Source organism: Cnephaeus nilssonii (genome assembly GCF_951640355.1).
Source record: "Cnephaeus nilssonii genome assembly, chromosome: 24".
In the NCBI taxonomy this organism is placed as follows: domain Eukaryota; kingdom Metazoa; phylum Chordata; class Mammalia; order Chiroptera; family Vespertilionidae; genus Cnephaeus; species Cnephaeus nilssonii.
Genome location: NC_137095.1, coordinates 681,839 through 696,551, shown reverse-complemented (window position 1 = coordinate 696,551; position 14,713 = coordinate 681,839). Strand labels below are relative to the sequence as shown.

Here is a 14,713-nt window from a genome sequence, read left to right as displayed (position 1 = left end):
CTCCAGCATTTATTCCTGGTGGTAAATACTCTCATCATGATTCGTTTCAAAATGACAAAATGTTGGCACTGAACATGAGCCTGCTAGGATATTTCAGGAGCACATCATTATATTTTATTACAAACATACTGATGCATTAGATAGAAATATACTCAAGAACATACATGATAAAATAGTAAAATAATGAGAAGTGGCAAGTTTTAATTATTTGTTAAACTTTGATGTAAGTGTAATTGATTTAAAATATACATTCAAAACTATATTTTTATTGATTTCAGTGAGGAATGGAGGGGCGATAGAGAGAGAGATAGAGAAAGATGAATGATGAGAGAGAATCACTGATAGGCTGCCCCTGCATGCACCACAATATGAATCCAGTCCACCACCTGAGCATGTGTCCTGACCAGGAATTGATCGGAGACCTGCAGGGTCATAGGTTAACACTCAACCAATGAACCACGCTTGCCTGGCTCTCCTAAGATATTCAGTGATCCCACACAACCTGCAACCAGGGTAGCAATGAGCAGTGGCAGCTCCTCCTGGCCTACCCCTGACTCTGGGCTCAAGGCCTCCTTTACTCTGAATGCCCCGTGAGCTATGAGCAGCCTCGCTTTGGCTCATTTATTTCCCACAATGTTTCTAGAGAGTCAAAGGAGCCAGGTGTTTCCTGTTCTATCTCTCTGCTGCTTCCTGTTCTATCATAAGGCCTACGTTTTTTCATTATTCCCAGTCTCAATTAATGTACCCTCAAAATCTTCTGAACTTGTGCAGTGAAATCTATTCGAACATAAAATAATGAACTATAACACTACAGACCAAGGTGAGGACGACATGCTCCGGCTGCTTCCTGTTCCTAAACACCAGTATTCCTGAGACATCTTCTACACAACAGACTAAGGCATGATTTTGCTTCGAGGACCTGGGAGAAAACGTGATGGTCTTCACTCAAATTGGTGTTGTTGAATCAAATCAATGTTAACACTCTTCTTTTTTTATTGAGTTTTTAGAGAGAAAGGGAGACAGAGATACATCAATGATGAGAGAGAATCATTGATCAGCTCTCTCCTGCATGCCCCCTACAGGGATGGAACTACCCAACCTAGGCAAGTGCCCTGACTTGGAATCCAACTAGAGATACCTTGTTTCTTGGTTCCTGCCCAACCACTGAGCCATGCCATGTGGGCAAATGATATTTTTATTGTTGGCTCTATTACAAATAGACCCAATTTCTCCCATCCTCATCCCCTTTGCATCCCTCTACCCTGCCACCACCATTTCTAGGCACTCAGCACATTATTGTCTTTGACCATGCACTATGCATATATGTATATACTTATTTTTTTGCTGTATTTCACTTTACTTTGCACAAAATGAATACAACCCATTGACTAAGCAGCTCCAGAACTGTTAGTGTTCATTAATCAAGAAGTAAACGATGTCGGAAGCAACACTTTCCAATTCCTCCACACACATATTGTAAAGACAACAAACTCCTAACATTTGTGACAAGGCTGGTTTCAACACAGAGAAAGCTTAAGCCAGAAGGGTGAGTACTGAATATCCACATGGTCAGACCAAGAGCCATGCTCCAGGAACTAGACTGCACCTAGCCTGTTATTCACGCTGCCCGCATAGACATCTGCCCAGTGAAGTTCACGGTCCATTGTCAGATTGAAATCCAAGCGGCTCCTTCCATTTTCAGGCTCATCATTTCCAGGGTGGACCATCCACACAGAGAAATCCAGGCAGCTCCAATATGCTCGCTTAGCTGTACTTTACATGACACCTCCACCAGCCAGGTTCCAGTTCAAATTCTGTACAGGAAGTTCCCATTGTCGTCAAAGAACTCTTGCCCCCTCTGCACTACCTTGCTGCTGAAGTTCTGCTCACCCAGTTCTCTTGCCTTCAATGCTTCCAGCTCCTTCGCACTTGGAAATCCATCACTGTCAGTGACTCTGGTGCCTTCACCACCACTGGTGGAGTACTTCTGCAGCTCTCTGTGCTGACCTTGGGCTGCAGCAACTGGCACAAAGCTTTCCTTCTCCGGGCTCTGGACTCCTTTATTCCTTCCCTCTGTCTCCTCGGGGTGTTTGTACTCTGAGGATTCGGTTCTGTCACCCTCAAAGCTGTGCTGTGACCGTGGCCTTGGGATGAGGCTTGAGCTCCTGACACGGGGCAGCCTGCACAAAGCAGCTCCCAGGCATCTCCAGGGCCTGGAAGTTGGCAGAGCAAGTGGGCAAGCCCAGCTTTCTGAAGGACCTTTTGATCCTGTTTCAGTTTCTTCTCCAATGTGGGCACAAACTTGCTTTTTAAAACACTTCTGATCACATCGGATCTAACATCCAAGGCTTCAGCCAATCTGGGAACTGACCAGGACTCTGGAAATTCTTCATGTAAATACCGGATCTGCTCCCTGGCTTTGCTAGTCAGAATCCTGGGCGGGGCCCCTCGGGGCTCCATCTGCCTCTGAATTTTCTGGAACAGAATGGCTTCTTTCTGGCGTTTCAGGGCGCTGGGGGAGAGAACCAATGGGAGAAGCCATGCATGGGAGCAACATGGGTGGTTGAAGCATCTCAGCTAAATCAGGGAGCACCCAGCCCTCGTCTCTTTGTTCATCGCCCCGGGAAATCTAACACCCACAACAGCAGCCCCTGAGCCAGGTGAGCTCTCTAAAGGAGATGAAATAAGTCCCTGGTGAAGGGACGGTGGTCCCAAAGGAGCCCAACACCTGCCCCTGCGCTCTGATGAGGGAAGAAGCAAGGCCCTGCTTCAGGTTGAGGGCCCAGGAGGAGCCTGTACTGTTACAGAAAACTGGAGAAGAACCAAGCAATACTTAGAGAAATGGAGTTACATTTATTACGCGTGGGTCCAGAGGAAAATGTCTCTCAAATTCTGGGCCCCACCATGCAGGAATTTTCTCTGTTTATATGTTCCCTAACCAGGAGTAGAACCAGGACCTCATGGATCATAGATCAGTGCTCAACCATTGAGCCACACCAGCTGGGCTATAGTATATATATATTTTTTTAATTTAATATGTTTTTTTGATCGTTGATGTCTCCCATTTTCACCTGTACATATATTCTTTGAGGGATCTCTCCCGGTTCTTCCCACACCCCTTTCCTGGGATATCTTCCAGTCTGTTCAAGTTAACAAGGCCTCTTGCCCCATCTTGTCCTTCCCCAGGGCCACTTGCTGAACCACATCACCTTTATTCACCAATGTCATTGGCTGGGATGCTAGCCCTCCCGTAGGCATTTGAGAAAACTACATTACCCATAAAGGAATGCGAACACGTAGGCGGAGCTAAAGGGCACTTTGTGTCAGTGCATCCGGTTATGGCGGACTTCCGCCTTCCTCCTCCTGGCGGGCATTTTGACCTCTTCATTTTCTTCCAGGACTCACAGGCTTCAGCCCACTCGTGGTGAGTAGGAGGAGGCCTGGGAGGCAGCGTCCTTGCTGTGCAGGGTGTGTCTGAGGCTTGATGAGCACCATCAGGCCGGTGGGGCCTCCGCGCCTCCCAGACTCCTCTCTGCTTCCAGCGTTCTTTCAGCCTGACCCCATTGAACCCTGCAGCACCAGGGGAGAGGAGGTCTGAGTATCTGAGATCTGACTGTGGTTCTTCATAGGTTAGATTTAAGGGAAAAACAGTCATGGAGAGAGGCCTTCAGAGCAGGATTCTAGGCTGCCTCTATGAGTGTGGACTATCAGAGTCTGGGCAGTACCTGATTCTGTTTGAATTTGGCAAGCATTCTCTTGAGCACACATGCTGAATAATAAGTAAGAGGGTGAGGAAATGATTGTAGGGGGCGGGACGGTAGCAGTGCAGGTGTGAGAGAGGTGTGGTAGACAGAGTGATGAGCACTTGGAGAGGGAGTGTGACTTCATGGCCAGAGCACCCTTACATTGACATAAGAGTGAAAGTAGGGAGAGTCCATTTCTGGTGGAGTCTGGATGACAAAATAAGGGTAATTTTTGGATAATGCCTGGAAAGGGTGAAGTTTTGGTGCTGCCTGCCATGTTCAGGGCTTGGATGACATTTATGTACCCACCTGCCTTTTGTAGTTGGAGGTGACACAATGATGGTTAAGAATGAGAGTATACCTCAGTGTTCCCCAGGCTTGAAATTCTCCATGGGCATGGGTAAGGGAGAAGGGTAAGAGAGAAATGGATTATGGAGATGGTAATCTATAAATTTGGAACATAAGGTGATTAAGAAACTACCTGTCCTCGCCAATGCAAATTTGTGCTACCTTTGAAGTTGTGCCTCTGGGAAAGAAGCAGTGTGAGAGAAGTGTTGTTCAAAGAACTCTGTGCAGCAGGTAATACACAGCTATGGCCTCAGCACTCTGGGATTGTGGTTGGAAAGGTGAAGTTTGACGCAATGTATTTGGTGTCTTTGAGGAACAATCTGAGGGACTACACAGGTATTGCCTGATAAGACCAGTATCAAATCACTCACACTCGCTGTATGGCCGACATCTCTTCCTACCCTATATTCTTGACACCCACTCTACTGTCAAGAGGAAGTGTGGTGTACATGTGAATCCCAGAGCTCAGTTATCTTCTATCTGCTCAACTGACTTTATTGTGGGAAGACAAAATATTGGTAGAAATATAACATGACAGTGACTTTCATGGGATGAAGCCCTGGTATCTTCTCTGGTGTGTGGAGTGGAGAGAGCAGATTGATGTGGAGGGTGGCAATATGACAGAGTTGGAACCTTAGGAGTGAATCTGATCGTGGGCTGTACTGTCCCCATTATGACGGTAAATGAACGTTGAGGATGTGGCCATTGCCTTCTCTCAGGAGGAATGGGGGCTCCTTGATGAGCCTCAGAGATTTCTCTACTGCGATGTGATACTGGAAGTTTTTGCATTTGTATCATGTGTAGGTAAGACCTTCACATTATCTCAGTGTTTTGGGATGATGTTCTCTCTTCCTTTATTCCTCTGATGTAGCTTTCACTCTTCTACAGTCAGACCATGGGCTCCACTCATTTCCCCCACTGCCCTGTCAAGTGTGCTATGGCTGCCATGGGTGAGGTCTGTGGAGAGCCCTGAGCGAAGGACTCCACAAACATTGCCTCAGACAGTGCAGGATGTGTCTGGGAGTTAGGAGTCTTACAGACAGCTTGATGGGTTCCACCTGCTATTCCTCTCCCTGGAAGGGTGACTATGTCCAGATCCCTGGCTTCCATTTCTACCTCCTTCCTTTCGGCAAAGGTCCTTGGTGACTGCCTGTGCCAGGTTATGGTCTTTACTTCCATGAACCTTGAGCTGTTCTTAAAAGCTTGTTTGTAATATTATCTTCCTTAAATACGATTGCAAGCCGAATGGCTCTAGGCCAGTGCTGGCTGCCCATCCCAGTCATATTTCATTAATATGTGGAATATTTCTGTTGTACATACTTGTAGAGAGGAATATGCAGGATGAACCCTGATTTATTTTACAAGGTGAACATGCAGGATGGTCTCAGAAGAGGCCTGTTCCTGTTGAGTTGCAAATGTGGGCTAGATATGGTATAAGGGAGGTGTTTAGATGATACCAAGCACCTGCTCATTTCCGACATTGTTTAGGTGCAAGTACCATGGGCAATAGCACATTTCTACCTTTTCTCTGCCATACTTGACACTGTGCTGACTTGTCATTTCACCTGTGACCTCCTGGCCTTTGACTGCCTTCACCTTGTGGCCTTTTTGCATCACCTATTCCTCTGCATTGCTCCGTCTTCAGTATTCTCTAACATTGACCTCTACATGTGTTATGAGATGTACATACAAGCTTAAATATTTCTTTAACACGAGCTACTAATTTATTGAATACTAGAGGCCTGGCACATGAAATTTTTTCATGGGGTCCCTAGGCCTGGCCAGCGATCAGGGCCAGTCAGTTTCCCTGCCACCCCACCTCCTCCATCCGTCACTGCACATGTGAAAAATGTTTTCAGACCTGACTGTCTGAATGACCCAGCCAAGCTTGGCAGGTGAGTTCAGATACAGGTTAGGATCTTCACACACAGTCTTTAATTATTCTGATGAAACGCTGTGGAAAGTGGGGTACAGATTGTCAGGGATGGCTTTGTCACTCAAAGATTACCAAGTCTATTTACATTCATGATGTCATTTAATCCACTTATGCATCGCTACCGATGCCCAAGAAAGGAATTTTTTATTCAGATTTTCTAGAACCAGGACCTGGAACTCAAGATGCTCCATATCCACAATCAACCCCAAGTGATCTCTGCCATCCTGACGCCCTGCCATCAGGGCCATTCTGCTGGGCAGCGTCCTCCCTTGGTGAGAAATACTCTAGGGAAGATGGATACTCATCAGAGTGAAGAGAACAAATTGGAGTGTCTGGTCCATTGCATCCTTGACTTGCTCAGTTCCTGGAGCTCTGGGTTCTATAGATGTGTTTACAAGGCACAGAGAACAAAGAAACACTCATTTTGAGAAGAGAATCCCCACATATGAGATCTGTAAGGTCTGTGCTAGGAACCCCACAGTGGCCTCAGCCCTAGTGCCACGTTTCTGGGTCATTCCAAAGCTGCTCTGCTTAAGGAATCACATCCAGCTCACATTAGAGAGCAGACAGTTGCTGACAGCAGGAGCCGGACTTCTGCCGAAGCCCCTGTCCCCCTACCCTAATATGCTATGGATCCAGGGAACTGCGCCCTGGGGAGAGCAGAGGAAGTTAGGAGAGTCATCCAATTGGAAGGATGAACCCCCTTTTGCTCCTCCTCCCCACACAGCAGGGCTGCTTTGCAAAGAGGGTTTCAAGGATACACTCCTGTGGAGCCACTGTATCCAGCCATCCTCAGCAATTCCTGACGACCCCTGGAGCTCACCCATGTGTTGCTGGGCAAAGTGCTGACTGGCCAGGGGTGGGAGCTGCCCATCATGTGCCGCGTGCTATTGCTTGTACCCACCACCGTTATACCCATTTTAAGAAGAGGATAGGTGTAGAGGGGTCACCTCTGGCCTGCAGCAAGCCAGAATTTAAACCCTGAGCCTAAGTCTAGACCCAGTATTTTTCGACTCTCCCCTGGTGGGTCCCCACTGTGTTTCCTCCATCCAAATCCCCAAATCCACCCTCGGCCCAAGAGGCAAGTAGCTTAGGCTGGTGTATTGGATTCACAGGCGCCTCTTTGGGGATTTTTGCTGGCGAGGACCAGGGATTCGGTGGGTCTCTGTAAGTAATGTGGGCTTATCATAAGCACACCTTCTTTAGAAAATCAGGACTCATGATATAAGTGGGCCTGGAATGGGAAGGTCATTCAGATCCAAGGCAGCTCTGGGGCCACAGCTCTAGGGGTTCATGTCTTCACTTTAGTGTCTCCTCTGCAACATGGCTTATTAATTCCTGTCCCTGCCTCTTCTTGCTTCTGCTCGGTTTCTCCATTTCCCCAGCTCAGATTCCTGAGAGAATCTGGGTGGTCCTGACAATCATCATCCCAGCGGTTTGCACAGAACTTTTGAGCCAAACCCATCCTTCATGTCCTTAGCTGTGTGTAAGGACGTGCCCATGGGCAGAGAACATGGCTTACACCGTGGCCAGTTTGTCTAATAGCAGTCTTATCGCATCTGACGTTAAAGATAAACAAAACCAGCTGATAGTTAAAGTGGTCAGGATGCATTTCAATCAGTAATGCACAATTGCAATAGGAAAAAGAGACCAGCATGAACTGAACTAAATTTTGATTTGTACAGAAGTGACTGGGCATTTTAAAGGGACAATGCGGAGACAGGGAAGGGGTGAGTGGGTCTCAGTAGATTCAGGGAAGTGGAAAATTACGAAAAGCAGGAGGGGGTTGGTCCCTATGAAAGCCATCTGGCGCTTATCCAAATCCGGTTCCTCCCCTCCCAGAGAGGCTGTGAGGCAGGGACCTATCTTTAGGTGTTGGCTGGACGAACAGTAAATTCTTTCGATAATCTTGAGTTTTCTCAGGCCGGCGCTTTAGGAGGGGCTAGGGCCATGCATGGCTTTGAGCTGTTAACAATTATGTTAGTGTTCTGTTCAAATCTTTGCAGGCCAAGGTTGAGGCCTCGAAGATGAGAAGGCTCAGGAGAGCCTGGTTAGAGTTTGGTCAAGGAGGGACTCTTTGTCACTGATCCCCTTCACACCCCTGGGAAGTGAGTGTGACCAGTGAAGAAATGAGGAAGAGAGTGTGTCTTAGTGCCCCTCAGACGTAAGAAGAGCACTGGCAGCGTGCCTTGAGCAGCCCCCTGCGAGTCCCCTCCTGCTGGCTCACTGCTCTCCTCGCCATCCCCACTGCCTGCCTTGGATCCACTCCTATGGCACTTAGCAGCAGCATCTTGGAATTGTCCCATAGTATTTTGATGTCCAGAGAAGAAGTACGTAGGGTTCGTATTCCTCTGTGTCCCTGTGGCTGGGTCAATACATGTTTAAAGATCGACCAATAACAGGGAGTTTACAATGATCTACATAAAGGCAACACAAATCGATGCAACCCAGAGTCGAGATCACCAGTGACCATGTGAACAGTGAGGCCATGGTCTCCATCCTGGAGAGCCACCATTCCTGCCTGAGCTGGTGGGATCAGTGGGTGGGCACAGCATCCATTCTCAACAGCCAGACACCGAAGAGTAAGACTGGAATGAGAGAGATAGAGAAATCTGAGGCATTCAGCTGGAGATTCCAGTTGAACCCACTAAAAAAGTCATGCATCCAACCAGCCATCTGGTCTCCAGCCCATCTATTCCTCAAGCATTTACTTAGTGTTTTCAGCCAGCCAAGCATCATATTAAGTACTGAGGGATCGTGGACAAATAAATCACCATCTCTCTTTGCAAGGAACTCTTCCCAGGGGAAAATCTGATATGTACAGGTAACCCTCAGAGACAGAGCTTGGCTTGAGCTCTCTCAAGCAGTACCCTCTGGTCTTGTCTCAGGAGTGCCAGCCTGCCTCCATCTTGGACGTACTTGTTGAACCTCAAACCAGCTTAACTCTGTGGTATGGCTTAGGCCAGTGATGGCGAACCTATGACACGCATGTCAGCACTGACACGCGTAGCCATTTCTGATGACACGCGGCTGCTGAGACGGCAGCATGCCGAGGATGAAACATTTGCTGCTCCTGAGGATGAAACGTTTGCGACTATTAGACACTCTGTGCCAGAGGTCTGTAGGCCAAAACAACAGAAGTCCGGCACAGAGCGTCTAGTTCTGGGACTTCCGGTTAAGCCGGGATCTTGGCCCTCACTTCCTCCGGCAGAGCAGGGAGCAGCGAAACGCAGCAGGGGACGCATCTCTGGGGGCCCTGCCATTACCAGTTACCAAATAACAGTTAACCACAGCAACCATTATCTACTGTTCTGGGGTGTCATGGATTTCTAATCCATCATTATTGAGATAAGTGAGGGGAAGGCTGGGAGAGGCGAGGGTTTGTGGCGTGCTATGGGTGCCGTTTCCTGTCATTAGAAATAGCGGCAGCCATTTTAATTCACATAAGGAACACCATCTTGCTCCATAGTGCAGACTCCATTTCACCACTATTACTGTTGTGCATCCTTATTAACCCCTATTTCTGCTTATTAACCCTGCCCTTTCCTAAAAGACAGTTATATGCACCATTTTGTGGTTAGTTAGGCTAGTTAACCCCTAATTGCCTGCAGGCCTAACAAGCTATCTATAATTCTATCCTCTGTCACTGCCCCTCTGATGGAGAACCCAAAAAATAAAAAAAAAACTAAGGTTAAGTAAAGGAAGTGGTAGTAGCAGTGGCCGACCCTTTCAAGAGACATGGACCGAGATGTATGGCTTTATAGAAAAAAATGGCAGATCATTTTGCGTTCTATGTACTGAAACGGTAGTAAGCAGAACGTGGAATATAAATAGACATTTTGAAACTAATCATTCCCAGCTCTTGGAAAAAAGTGAGGATGAAAGGAAGGAATACATTTCCAGGCAGCTACACCTTTATAAAAGCCAATCTAATTCCATCCTTAAATTTATGAAAGGCTCTACAAATTTAACATCTGCAAGTTTGAGCATTGCTCACTCTATACCTCAGCATGGAAAAGCACTCAGTGAGGGAGAATTTATTAAAGAAACTCTCCTAAGATGTGCACCAGTTCTATTTCACAATATGCAGAATAAAGATGCAATTATTAAGAGAATATCTGAGTTACCACTCAGTAGAAATATCATAAAAGACCGAATAATGACACTGAACACAAACATACAACATCAATTAAAGAAAGACATAAGGAAGTGTAAATATTTTTCGATCTCTCTTGATGAAACTACTGATGTCACATCACATGCTCAGTTGGCCATTATTGGTTGATATTCTGATGGTCTCACAATGAGAGAAGAGTTGATAAAGTTAGTATCAGTGCCAACAAGTAAATCAGGAAGTGAAATATGTAAGGTTGTTATACAAACATTTCATGACCTAAGCATTGATATCTCTAAAGGTGTGTCAGTGACGACAGATGGGGCACCAAATATGGTGGGGGAAAAAGTCGGATTTGTCAAATTGTTTACAGAAGCTATTGGACATCTGATTGTGCCTTTTCATTGTATTATCCATCAGGAGGCTTTATGTGCCAAGGCAGGATTCACCGACTTAAACGACTTAATGTCAGTTGTTACAAAAATAGTTAATTTAGTAGCTGCTCGCCCCCTTCACAAGCGTGAATTTTCGGCACTTTTACTGGAGGTTGATTCCACCTACAGTGGACTGCTGATGTACAATAATGTAAGATGGCTGAGCCGAGGCAAAGTTCTTGAGCGCTTTGTGGAGTGCTTTGAAGAAATTAAGGTATTTCTTGACGATAAGGATTTGGGAAACTTTCCTCAGCTTCATGATGATAAGTGGGTCAACACCCTGATGTTTTTTACAGATCTCTCTGTTCATATTAATGAACTGAACTTAAAGTTACAAGGTTTTGGCAAAAAGTATTGACGTTATGTTTGGATACATAAAAGCTTTTGAAAGTAAAGTTAAAATTTTCAAGCGAGATGTAGAAACTAAAACTTACAAGTATTTTCCTCGAGTAACAAAGTATTTTGAGAAGGCCAGTGCAGCTGTACAAAATGGAATGGAACTCTTGCATATGAAGTACCAGCATGTTTCAGACTCGTTACTTGACCAGTTTAGTGATAGATTTAGTCAATTTAGAAGTCTAGAACAGACCATGAAAATAATTAAGTATCCTGATGTAGTAGTCTACAGTAGTTTGGAATTAAATGGTTTCCAATGGATGCAAATTGATGATTTGGAGATGCAACTTGCAGAATTTCAAGACAGTATCTGGGCTCAGGTGTTTGTTGACTTGAGGTCACAGCTTGAGAATCTGGAAAGGTGCCGCTTGGAGAATCAAGAGGAGTGCCACTACAAACAGGAAATTTGGAGTAACTGGAACTGACTACCAGACACTTTTAGCACCCTGAAAAATATAGCAATGGCTTTACTCACATTTTTCCCTCTACATACTTTTGTGAGGCCTTATTCTCAGCGTTAAATAATATCAAAACCAACAAAAGAAACAGATTGACAGATGAAGTTAGTAGCGCTTGCTTGGGCCTGAAGTGTACAAAATACCAACCTTCAACTGAAGACTTAGCCAATGAAACTCAGCAACAAAAAAGTCACTAATAGGCAGGTTAGTTAAAGAATTCCCCTTCCCCCTCACTTATCTTAGTTCACAGCACCCCACACGAGCTAAATAATATCAAGACCAACAAAAGAAACCGACTGATGGATGAACAAAGAAGTCACTAAGCAGGTAAGTTAAATATTTAGTTTTTGGTTTTTAAATACAATTATATATAACAATCATACATTTATGTTATTTAAACTATAAATATAGCGAAATAATGTTTTTTCCTCAAAGTGACACACTACCTGAGTTATGCTCAGTTTTTTGGCGAAGTTTGACACACCAAGCTCCAAAGGTTGCCCATCACTGGCTTAGGCAGTACTGAAAAGTGGCTGGCATTGGAAACAGCACGGGTCTAGAAAGGGCGGGACTTGGCGTCCCTGTAACAGCTGGTTACTTCTTCTCTCTGAACCTCAATTTTCTCATTTCTAGACGTGGGGTTTGGACTGAGCAGTCACTGAGGTCTCTACGAGCTCTGACATTCTGTGTTCTCCAGAATACCTCAAGGACAAATACAACACTTATTTATCCATGCATCCTTAATACCTAGCACAATTTGGGAATATGGTAGCAATTCCTTAAGTGCATCTGTGAACCTCTGGGTGTCCCTACTATGGGGGTACAAGGAAAAAGCTCTGCCCAAGTCTCCCCATCCAAAATGGTGCCTCCACTCACTCTCCCTGCCCTTTCCGTGCTTCTGTTCCCATCGATGCACTCATCAATGCTTGGCCATAATTATATTTGTATTTGTTTTTCAGCTTTATTGTTCATCTTTCCCATTAAAGTAGCAGACCACGAAGGCAGAGACTGTTCCTAGATGTACCCACCTAGAACAGGATCAGGCCCCTAAGAGATGGTCAGTCACTGATTTCACTCCACAAAGAAGCGAACAGAGTGATTCAGGATGGCGGAGCAGAGAGGATAAGGGAGAGTTTCCAAACATCAGTCCTGGCGGCCCACCCCGACCCAGTCTCTTCCTATTATTTTCACCTGACACCCTGAACTCTCTGCCTGGGCCGTTTGGACCCACTGCACCCTCCTTCCGCTTTCCCTCTACTTATGATCCCACCCGAGGCTTCTGTTGGAGGCCTCCTGGCCAAGGTGGCCCTCTGCCTCCTTCGCAGGTACTGACAGAGGCGAGGCAGGTCTGTGAGAAATCAAGGCTGATGTCTTGGCCTCAGCCAACCTACCCAGGGCCAAGCCCCCAGCCAGCCAGCGGCCAGGCCTTTGCTGCTACTGGCTCCAGGTTAGCGTACAGGGGGTTTCTCTGTCTCAGGCCCGACCTCTGCCTTCCAGCTTCTCTCCAGGTTTTCCTTGTCTCCAGATTTTCTGTGTTCCTTTGCTCATTCTCGGCTTTTTTGCCAACCTAAAGCCGTGGTCAGAAAACTGTGGCTTTGGCCCCTTGAGTGTCGTTCTTCCACAAAATACCATGGCCTGGGCGAGTCTATTTTGAAGAAGTGGCGTTAGAAGAAGTTTAAGTTTAAAACATTTGGCTCTCAAAAGAAATTTCAATCGTTGTACTGTTGATATTTGGCTCTGTTGACTCAGGAGTTTGCCAACCACTGACCTAGGGGGACTTGCAGTAAATGTGCATGGAGAGAATAGTGAGAGATGCGGGAAGCATGTAAAATGGCATTAACATTTTGAGGAGCCTCGGAAAGTCGTGGCCCTGTAATTTCTCAGCAGCTTGGAAACGGTGTGCTATCCTGGTGACTTCTTTGGTTCCCCCGAGCAGAATATTCTGCGGATTTCCCTGCCCAGGCAGCATGTAGCAGACACATGGCCAGTTCTGCCTTCTCTCCCTTTTTGTGTGGCACAGATGTGCGGTTTATCAATTCTGCCATCTTCTCCAGGGACCTGTGAAGGTCTTTGCCAAATCACAGTCATTAGAAGCAGGAACCCCCCAGCCCACCTGGCCAAGAAAAGGGAGGGAAGATTGTGGTGGGCTGGCACGGCCATGGCATACTCAGCCCCAGGGTGCCTTCTGAGCCACGCCAGCTCAGCCAGGTCCAGTGACCCTGAGTGGGGGTGGCTGAAAGGCTTAGAAAAGACAAACAAGAGAATGAAAGCTGCGTCTCGGTAGGACGCTGCTCCCTCATGGAGAGACAGCGTCACGGACTACGGGGCATGTCTTTATTTTATAGCAGATGCCACGAGGCAAAGGAAGGGCATGGTCAAGATGTTTACAACATTCTCCTGGGTTTGGATCCTACTCAATTACATGTACCCCATCAAGCGAGGCTGCAGTCCTCCCTTCTCTCTCCCTTCTCTCTCTCCCTTCTCTCTCTCCCTTCTCTCTCTCCCTTCTCTCTCTCCCTTCTCTCTCTCCCTTCTCTCTCTCCCTTCTCTCTCTCCCTTCTCTCTCTCCCTTCTCTCTCTCCCTTCTCTCTCTCCCTTCTCTCTCTCCCTTCTCTCTCTCCCTTCTCTCTCTCCCTTCTCTCTCTCCCTTCTCTCTCTCCCTTCTCTCTCTCCCTTCTCTCTCTCCCTTCTCTCTCTCCCTTCTCTCTCTCCCTTCTCTCTCTCCCTTCTCTCTCTCCCTTCTCTCTCTCCCTTCTCTCTCTCCCTTCTCTCTCTCCCTTCTCTCTCTCCCTTCTCTCTCTCCCTTCTCTCTCTCCCTTCTCTCTCTCCCTTCTCTCTCTCCCTTCTCTCTCTCCCTTCTCTCTCTCCCTTCTCTCTCTCCCTTCTCTCTCTCCCTTCTCTCTCTCCCTTCTCTCTCTCCCTTCTCTCTCTCCCTTCTCTCTCTCCCTTCTCTCTCTCCCTTCTCTCTCTCCCTTCTCTCTCTCCCTTCTCTCTCTCCCTTCTCTCTCTCCCTTCTCTCTCTCCCTTCTCTCTCTCCCTTCTCTCTCTCCCTTCTCTCTCTCCCTTCTCTCTCTCCCTTCTCTCTCTCCCTTCTCTCTCTCCCTTCTCTCTCTCCCTTCTCTCTCTCCCTTCTCTCTCTCCCTTCTCTCTCTCCCTTCTCTCTCTCCCTTCTCTCTCTCCCTTCTCTCTCTCCCTTCTCTCTCTCCCTTCTCTCTCTCCCTTCTCTCTCTCCCTTCTCTCTCTCCCTTCTCTCTCTCCCTTCTCTCTCTCCCTTCTCTCTCTCC

The 14,713-nt window shown here is 46.8% G+C and overlaps 1 pseudogene across 1 annotated transcript; it reads right to left on the bottom strand.

The window, feature by feature from the left end:
• Nucleotides 1-1,807: 1,807 nt before the first annotated feature.
• LOC307095037 (neugrin-like) lies at nucleotides 1,808-4,482 on the bottom strand (annotated as a pseudogene). Its single transcript has 2 exons — nucleotides 4,463-4,482; nucleotides 1,808-2,512 (listed from the first exon to the last, which is right to left on the bottom strand). The product of its transcript is annotated as a neugrin-like (transcript).
• Between the last annotated feature and the right edge of the window lie 10,231 nt (nucleotides 4,483-14,713).